The sequence below is a fragment of the Ictidomys tridecemlineatus genome, chromosome 9, assembly GCF_052094955.1.
Source record: "Ictidomys tridecemlineatus isolate mIctTri1 chromosome 9, mIctTri1.hap1, whole genome shotgun sequence".
Taxonomy (NCBI): Eukaryota; Metazoa; Chordata; class Mammalia; order Rodentia; family Sciuridae; genus Ictidomys; species Ictidomys tridecemlineatus.
The window spans coordinates 95,456,005-95,463,902 of record NC_135485.1 but is presented as its reverse complement, the minus strand read 5'-3'; the positions used below and the strand labels follow the sequence as shown (position 1 = coordinate 95,463,902).

The following is a 7,898-nucleotide window of genomic DNA, read 5'->3' as shown; positions in this document are numbered from 1 at the left end:
TGTTTTGTGAAGATGAATTAGGGATAGGATCCCTCAACAATTTCACTAACTAAAAACAGTTTAGTTGTGGCTGAATGTCCAAGATGTCAAACAGATCAATTTCGGGTCCTGGATATGGCACCAGTCACCTGCAGAAAGTTGACTATGTTGGGCCCCTTTCACCTTAGAAAGGGCAGCATTCAACTTGACTGGAAGAGATACATAGTGTGAACATATTTGCCTTTCCTGACTTCAAAACCTCAGCCAGCTCCGTGCTCCAAAAACTAACGAAGTGTTGACCCACCTGCCCGAGATCCTACATAGTGTCAGAACAGACCAAGACCCTTCCTGACAGGCTCATGGAGTCCGCTGGTTATCCCACATGAAACACCATCCAGGAGTTGCCAGCCTTTTGGAACAAAATGGAACAATGATGGAACAGTAGGTTGAAGGTGCAGCTCAGAGGTTCTTGCAATGGTAAGAGACCATCTTTGAGAATGCAATAGCCACTTCAAATCAACAAAGTGTAAGTGGAGATGTGTTCCAATAGGTGGTATACATGGAACCACAGGTAGAAGTAGGAGTGGTCCTACTCACTATCACTCCCAATTACTCACTGGGAAGTCCTCCTGGACTCCCAACTCTGCTACAGGGATCCTGGTTCCCAATGGGGGGATGCTTCTGCCAAGGGGACACAGTGTTAATGAGACTTCCCTTGAGCACCCTTGTAAAATAGCTATTACTTCTATACTTGAATCAACCTTCCCTTCCTTTCCTTTTTACTCTGCCTGATATTTATCACTATTTAAATTCTATTATTTATTTGTTTACTGGTCTAGTCTTTTTCTCTCTTACATTAGCACGCAAATCCCACGAGAATGGAGACATTGACCTAATCTCAGCTGTGCCATTGGTGAACAACACTGAACACCACTGATGTCACTCCATAGTTTCAAGTGAATGAACAATTCTACAATGTGATTTTTGCACATTTACCATGTAAACTTTGGATAGTTTTCATTTGTAAGGATTCATCATCACTTATTTAGCCAGTTACTTTGGTCAGTTCATTTTCCTCACATTCATTCTCCATTGAAAAAAAATGGCAGGCAAATTCTTCATGTATAACATGTATTATTTCCATAAGATGAATTCCAAGTAGTACAATTTCTCACACAAAGGTATGGCTTTGAGTTTTCCAGGCTTTTGATATGTGATGCCTTTGATATGTGATGGTTTTTGATGTGCGATGTTTTTAAAGTATTTATATATTACACACACAGTTCAGATTTAGGTGTCCTCTTGTCAAACAGGCTGCCATGACTCCATGTAAAACCAGTTTTCTGATCCAGTAGCCTTCAACATTTTATATAAGAAACCCAAACATATTTAGAAAATTAAAATATATTTTTATCACCCATGTTGAAGATTGCATAAGTCTCTAATCCTAATTCTAACTCAACTCCACAATAAAAGACTGTGAATTCCAATCGGACATTTCTATTCTAGTAGCATCTCTCTTGGGCAGCTTTCTGGGTAGGGGTAACTTTCTTCCTCCAGCCTTCTCTCCGCAGGGCCACATCCTTACCTATTCACTTCCTCCTTCTTATTCATGCATTTTCTCCCCCAGAATTTAAATTCCTCTCCCTACTTTATCATGTAGAGAACCTGCTCTTTGTCTTATGAACTTTGGACCCCATGCAGAGATGCAGGATTTTGCTTCTAGCTTGTACCGTCTTCCTCACGTTTCCACACATTTATGAGTTTTTTCCCTACAAAGAAATTCTCAGACCCTAAATGCATAGAAAAACATCCTTTCTTATCTTGTCACCATACTTCCTTAGAGCATGGAAGATCAGATTCTGACAGTCTCCTGCTCTCTGCATTTTGGGATCCTGCCTGGAATTGTGCATCATTACTTGTATTTGATGAATGCATTTGGTATGCTGGAGCATCCTCCCAAAGTCTTTCCTTCTTTCCCATCCCATAGTTGGTTATATTCCCCCAATTTTTTGCCTCAGGTTCTAAGCTTCAGAGGCTGAAAGATCTGAATAGGGGTCTCATCTCTACCATTTCCTAACTTTGTGAATTTAAATTCCGTACTTCAACTCTCTGTGTCATTGTTACATTATCTGTCAGATGGTCCCTACCACCATGAAGAGTAAACAGGATGGAACACATAAATCAGCACAATGCTTGAATAAGTGAGCAACAAATGTTCTATTATTATTCTGTTCTTTCTTTGGGCATTTATACCCCTTATATATTTTCTTGGGCCCTGTTGTCTTATGTCCCTCTGTCCCCAAGACTCACCTGCCCTCTTTACTTATCAACAGGTACTTTCTTCCTCCTGGCTTCTCGCTATCTTTTTTATACTTAGCTTCTGGAAATATCATCCTTTGCATTTTTTCTTTCTTTGCCTACAGTTCCCTGAACTGTCTTATTTATTATTCTCTGTTTATTTTTAAGCTCTTGCTTACCACCTCTTTGTCTTTCCAGTCTCTGATGACTTTCCTTGGTACCTTTGTTCTTATTCTCTCCTCATACCTGTCCTTTACATCTGGCTCAGTGACACTAGTCCCTTATGCACACATGTTACCTTTTTGTAGAAATTATATTCAATTCTCTTTTGTTATAGAGAGATGACATTCATTCACTCATTCATTGATTGAGTGAATATTATTGGAAGATTGTTGACTTTCAGATGTTGGACTGGGGCTTTGGGAAACAAAAATTAAAGACAGTTCCCACTTTTAAAGAGCTGAGCTCAGAGTCTCATGGAGAAACTGATGAATTAACAAACTGTACTTGGGTGGTACAGTGGGTCTATGAGACAAACAATACAGGGTGAATTGAGAAAGGCCAATTAGTGAAGACTGAAAGGAAAGGTAAAAAGGTGTGCCTTCCAGAGCTATTGACATCAGAGTTGAAGAATAATCCAAAGGATCTGCATATGTTGGGAGAAGGGCAGATTCTAGGTGAGGGGCCAACATTTGCCCTTTCATTAACTCAAATTTTTCAGAGCTATTACTTGACTTCAGAACTCAGTGCATGGATTTATAAAAACCTAGCTACAGATGGCCTTTTTGAGCTGTGTTCCTTCTTAGCTGAAGCCTGTCATTACTAATTAAGAAAAAGAATTACTGTTGAGGTGATCCTTTGTTCCTTTTTTTAAAAATAGAGACCCATTTCATGTTTATTTCTTCCCCCACACCAAATCTAGTTTATAAATTTTTTAACTGACTATATCATTCATGAGGACGATAAAGATGTTTTTTTGCATTGATCTATTAATTAAAATAACCACACAGTTCTGACATCTTTTTTTCTGATATATTTTCTAAATGTTTCATAAAAGTCCTCACTTCCAATGGATTTAATTATTGCAAGTAAATATTCTCCATGGGTTTATTTGAATAAATCAATAATCAATTTCCATCATCTAGTCTCTTGGCTTCTTTTAAATTTTTTTCCATATTTTTATCGGTGCATTATAATTATACATAATAGTAGGTTTTATTGTCACATATTCCTATGTGCACATGATATCAAAATGGATTTTGGTTAATGTTCCCCAGTATTTCCCCTTTTCTTTCCCTCGTCTCCCTCCTGGTCTCTTTCTACTCATCTTCCTTTCATTTTCATGAGATTCTCCCACCATGAACTCGTTTTTCTTTTTCCTTTTTAACTTTCACATATGATAGAAAAAAATATGACCCTTTACTTTCTGAGTTTGACTCATTTCACTTAACACAATGTTCTCAAGTTCCCTCCATTTTCCTGTAAATGCCTAATATTCTTTTGTGTGTGTGTGTGTGGCTGAATAAAACTCCATTGAGTATACGTACCACATTTTTTTTTTTAATCCATTCATCCACTAACAGACACCTAGGTCAGTTCCAGAGTTTGCCTTTTGTAAATGGTGCTGCTGTGAACATGGGTTCTATCCCAAGTGTTCTGATGAAGACTACGTTATTGGCCCCACTCTCCACTGCCTGGAATCTTCTTAGCCTCATCTCTGTAGAAGCCTTAATGTCACCAACTTCTTTCTTCAATGTAGCTTCCACATCATCATCTTCTCCCTCACTTCCACATAGTCTGTGATCCCTGCTGATCTGGCGGCTGATCCCTGTCTGTAAACTTTTCAGGTAGTACATGTAGTCACCGCATTCGATGAGCAGGCTGTAGGCCTCCTCCTCGAACTTGTGCTCCTTCATGCTGCAGGTGATGAGGATGCCCTGTAGCTTGGGATCCAGCTGTATTCAATGCTGGTGTTATCAATTGCTGCTAACCAATGTCCCCAAAGCTGTGGTGGCCCAATAGCATTGCAGCCCCTAGCCTGCTTGGCCTATACATACTGACCCTTGATAATGGGGGGAAGGACAATGTAAGGATGTGTGATAGTACCAACACATATGCGCTTCCTGCCCCCCCCCGCCCCCCCCCCCCCCCCGGGGCTGATTGGGCTGCTTGGCCATCTCTGCCATGACATGTGACAGTTGAGACAGCCTGAAATGTGTCTGCTATGCACGTGCCACTGTAGTATGATGACTTTGATTCTACAAGGTAAATACCAAGGAGTCGTATAGCTGGGTCATATGGTGATTCCATTTCTAGTCTTTTGTGTAATCTCCATACTGATTTCCATAGGGTTGTACTAATTTACAATTCTACCAACAGTGTCAAAGTGTTCCTTTTCCCTCACATTGTCTATGATTCTTATTATTTGTATTCCTGATGGCTGCCTTTCTGACTGGAGTGGGTGTCTTCAAAGGGATCCGTCTTCACAGGACCCAAATTTGTTATAACGGCTTCTGTAAAGCTCTCCTCCTCCTCTCCCCTTCCTCTTTGGCCCTCTCTTATTATTGTTCAACTCACAACAGAAGCTTTGAGTTCAGTAATAAGATGGGCCAGAGCATGTAAGGCTGAAGCTGGACCCTGGAGTGAGATGGGCCCTTGACATTGACCCAGGTGAAAGTAACTTGAGGAATTCCAGCCATAAAGTCAAAGCATAGTATTTTAAGATATTCAGTGTTCAGAGGACCCAGTAATAGGCAATGGCAAGCCATCCAGGCAGGTGGGAATTCTGTCTGGAATTTTTCTTGTCTTTGTATTGAAATTATACATTAATTGAGGAAGAATTAAAATATTTTAAAAATCAAGCGTACAACCATGACCATGGCATATGGTTCTATTTGGTCAGTATTCTTTTATGTCTCTTAAAAGAATTTTAATGTTCTTTCATAAATGTCTGGTACATTAATTGTAAAGTTGACTTAAATAAATGTATTATAGTTCTCTTACTTCTATTAATGGTACTTTCCTTTCTAGTGGGTTATTGCTGAGATAGAAGAACACTATTGACTTTTATAAGTTGATCCCACATTGGGACAGATTCATCAAAAATCTCACTGGTTTTAATGTTTGTTGATTCTGTAAGATTTTCTATGTCGACGATCATATTGTTAGAAATGAATGATGATTTAATATCTTTTATTTTTTCCATGCTCTTGTTATCAATTGCGGCTAACCAATGATCCCCAAACTTAGCAGCTTAAAAATAGCAGCCATTTATTTTCAAAAAGTCTCTGAGGTCAGGAATCCAGGATCTGACTAGTGTCAGAAATGAGGCCAGGCATGGTGGCACATACCTGTAGTCCCAGGGGCTCAGAGGTTAAGGCAGGAAGATCGCAAGTTCAAAGCCAGCCTCAGAAACTTAGCAAGACTCTGTCTCAAAATAAAAAACAAAAGAAAACAAAAAAAGGACTAGGGATGTGGCTCAGCAGTTTGGTGCCCTGGGTTCAATCCCTGATATCAAAAAAAAAAAAAATGACCCAGCATCAACATTATTTCACCTTATTTTACTTGTTAGAAGCAACTCAGTAAGTATAGCTCAGCTCAAACTCAACTTGTTCAGCCCAAACTCAAAGGGACAGAACATCAGGCTTCACTTTTTCAAAGACTTTCACAGACTATGTGGAGATATTTTAAATCACCACATCTTGCAATTCTTTTTTTTTTTCTTCTTGTCTTCTATTTTTAAATTCTTGTTGGCAAGGACATCCAAATACAGGTTAAATAGGTTAAATAGTAGCAGGGATAAAGGGAACTTTGCTTTGTTCCAAACCTCAGAGGACTAAAGTTTCTCTCCCTGCTCTCCTGTTGACCTTAGTTTTCTGGTATAAGTCTATATCCCATGATAGAAATTCTCTTCTATTCCTGGCAACTGAGAACTATTATTGTTTTATCATAAGTAGATAAAAACTTCATGAAATTCTTTTGTGTCGGTAGATTTTCCTTTTCTTTTCTCTTTTGATGTAGTCTTTCTGATATTACCCCATTGTGACACTGCTAGGATAAGCTACATATAGGTTTGTTTTTTAAAATACATCATTAGATTTACTTAGATCATCATATCTCATTTAGAATATTTGCATCTATGTTCATAAGTTAAATAGACCAGGAAACTTTTCTCGCATGCTTTCCATACTCATTTTAGAATTAATGTTTTTTTAGCCTTCTAACACGAGTTGGGCAGCTTTCCCTGTTTTCTGTACTGTTTAACTTGGAAATTTCATAGCATGCCTCTGTTGCAGAGATGGTTTTCTTTTTCTTTCTGTATTTTCACTTACTTATATCTTACTGATATGCTCTTCTGGACCTTGATCTACTGCTTCTTCAGTTTATGATTTCCGCTTTCTCTTTGGGCTCAATGTTGCTTCTGTATAGCAGAGAGTAAACATTTATTCTGTTTGGCTCCCATGTGCAATTAATGACAATTACTTTATTTTTCATAGCAGAGTCAAATTTCCTCATAAACCCTTCACCGTCAATGATAGAGGTGGGGAAGGACAATGTAAGGATATGTGATAGTACCAACATTTGCAAAATAGGAAAAAAATAGCTTTGTGATTTCTACTTTAACACAATCTCATTTTGAGTAAATATTCTCCTCTCCCTTTCTGAAATAGCTTCTTGGGCTCAAGGGAAATTTACTTGTATTCATGGTGGTGAGAGGAAGGACAATGGTGTCTGCCTGTGCCTCTGACAGTGGACATGACTGAAGTGGCATCCGAGGGCCAGAAAGCAACCAGAGCACGGAGCTTGAATCCACCTGTTGATCTGGTATGACAAAGTCCCACAATGTGCCCAGATGATTCTCTCAAGGAAGTAGACATGGAGATTGGGGAAATTTTGAAAGGAGACAAATGACCATTGAACTTGACTGAATATTTATCCAAAGGAAAATTAACCTACAAGAATGAAAGTTGTGGGCTGGGATTGTGGCTCAGCGGTAGAGCATTCGCCTAGCATGGGTGGGCCCCGGGTTCGATTCTCAGCACCACATAAAAATAAAGGCATTGGGTTGTGTCCATCTACAAAAAAGATTCTCTCTCTCTCTCTCTCTCTCGCCTTTCAAAAAAAAATGAAAGTTGTGTTTTATTCTGAGAGACATTGAACTTATTTTAATTAAGAGGATTAAGTTTGCTCACTTTGGCAGCACATATACTAAAATTGGAACGAGAGAAGATAAGCAAGGCCACTGTGTAAGGATGACACACAAATTTGTGAAGTGCTCCATACTTTTAGACACAGAGGCAAACCCACCTTAATACAGCTATCTCATCCAGACAAAGTCATCATGAACATACATTGAAGATAGCCTCTTCAACAAATGGCGCTGGGAAAACTGGAAATCCATAGGTAGCAGAATGAAATTTAACCCCTCTCACCCTGCAAAAAACTCAACTCAAAGTGGATCAAGGACCTAGATGTTAGCCAGAGACCCTAAGCCTACTAGAAGGACAAGTAGACCCAATTCTCTATCATATCATCTTGGGAACCAGCTTCCTCAACAAGACTCCTAAGTACAAGAAGCAAAATCTATAATCAATAAATGGGATAGAAAAATGGCATCA

General features: G+C 39.0%; 1 non-coding gene across 1 annotated transcript; it reads left to right on the top strand.

Moving 5' to 3' along the window:
- Nucleotides 1-7,464: 7,464 nt before the first annotated feature.
- LOC120892639 (U6 spliceosomal RNA) lies at nt 7,465-7,567 on the top strand. The gene has a single exon (XR_005737425.2). It is a non-coding gene; the product is annotated as a U6 spliceosomal RNA (small nuclear RNA).
- Nucleotides 7,568-7,898: the final 331 nt, after the last annotated feature.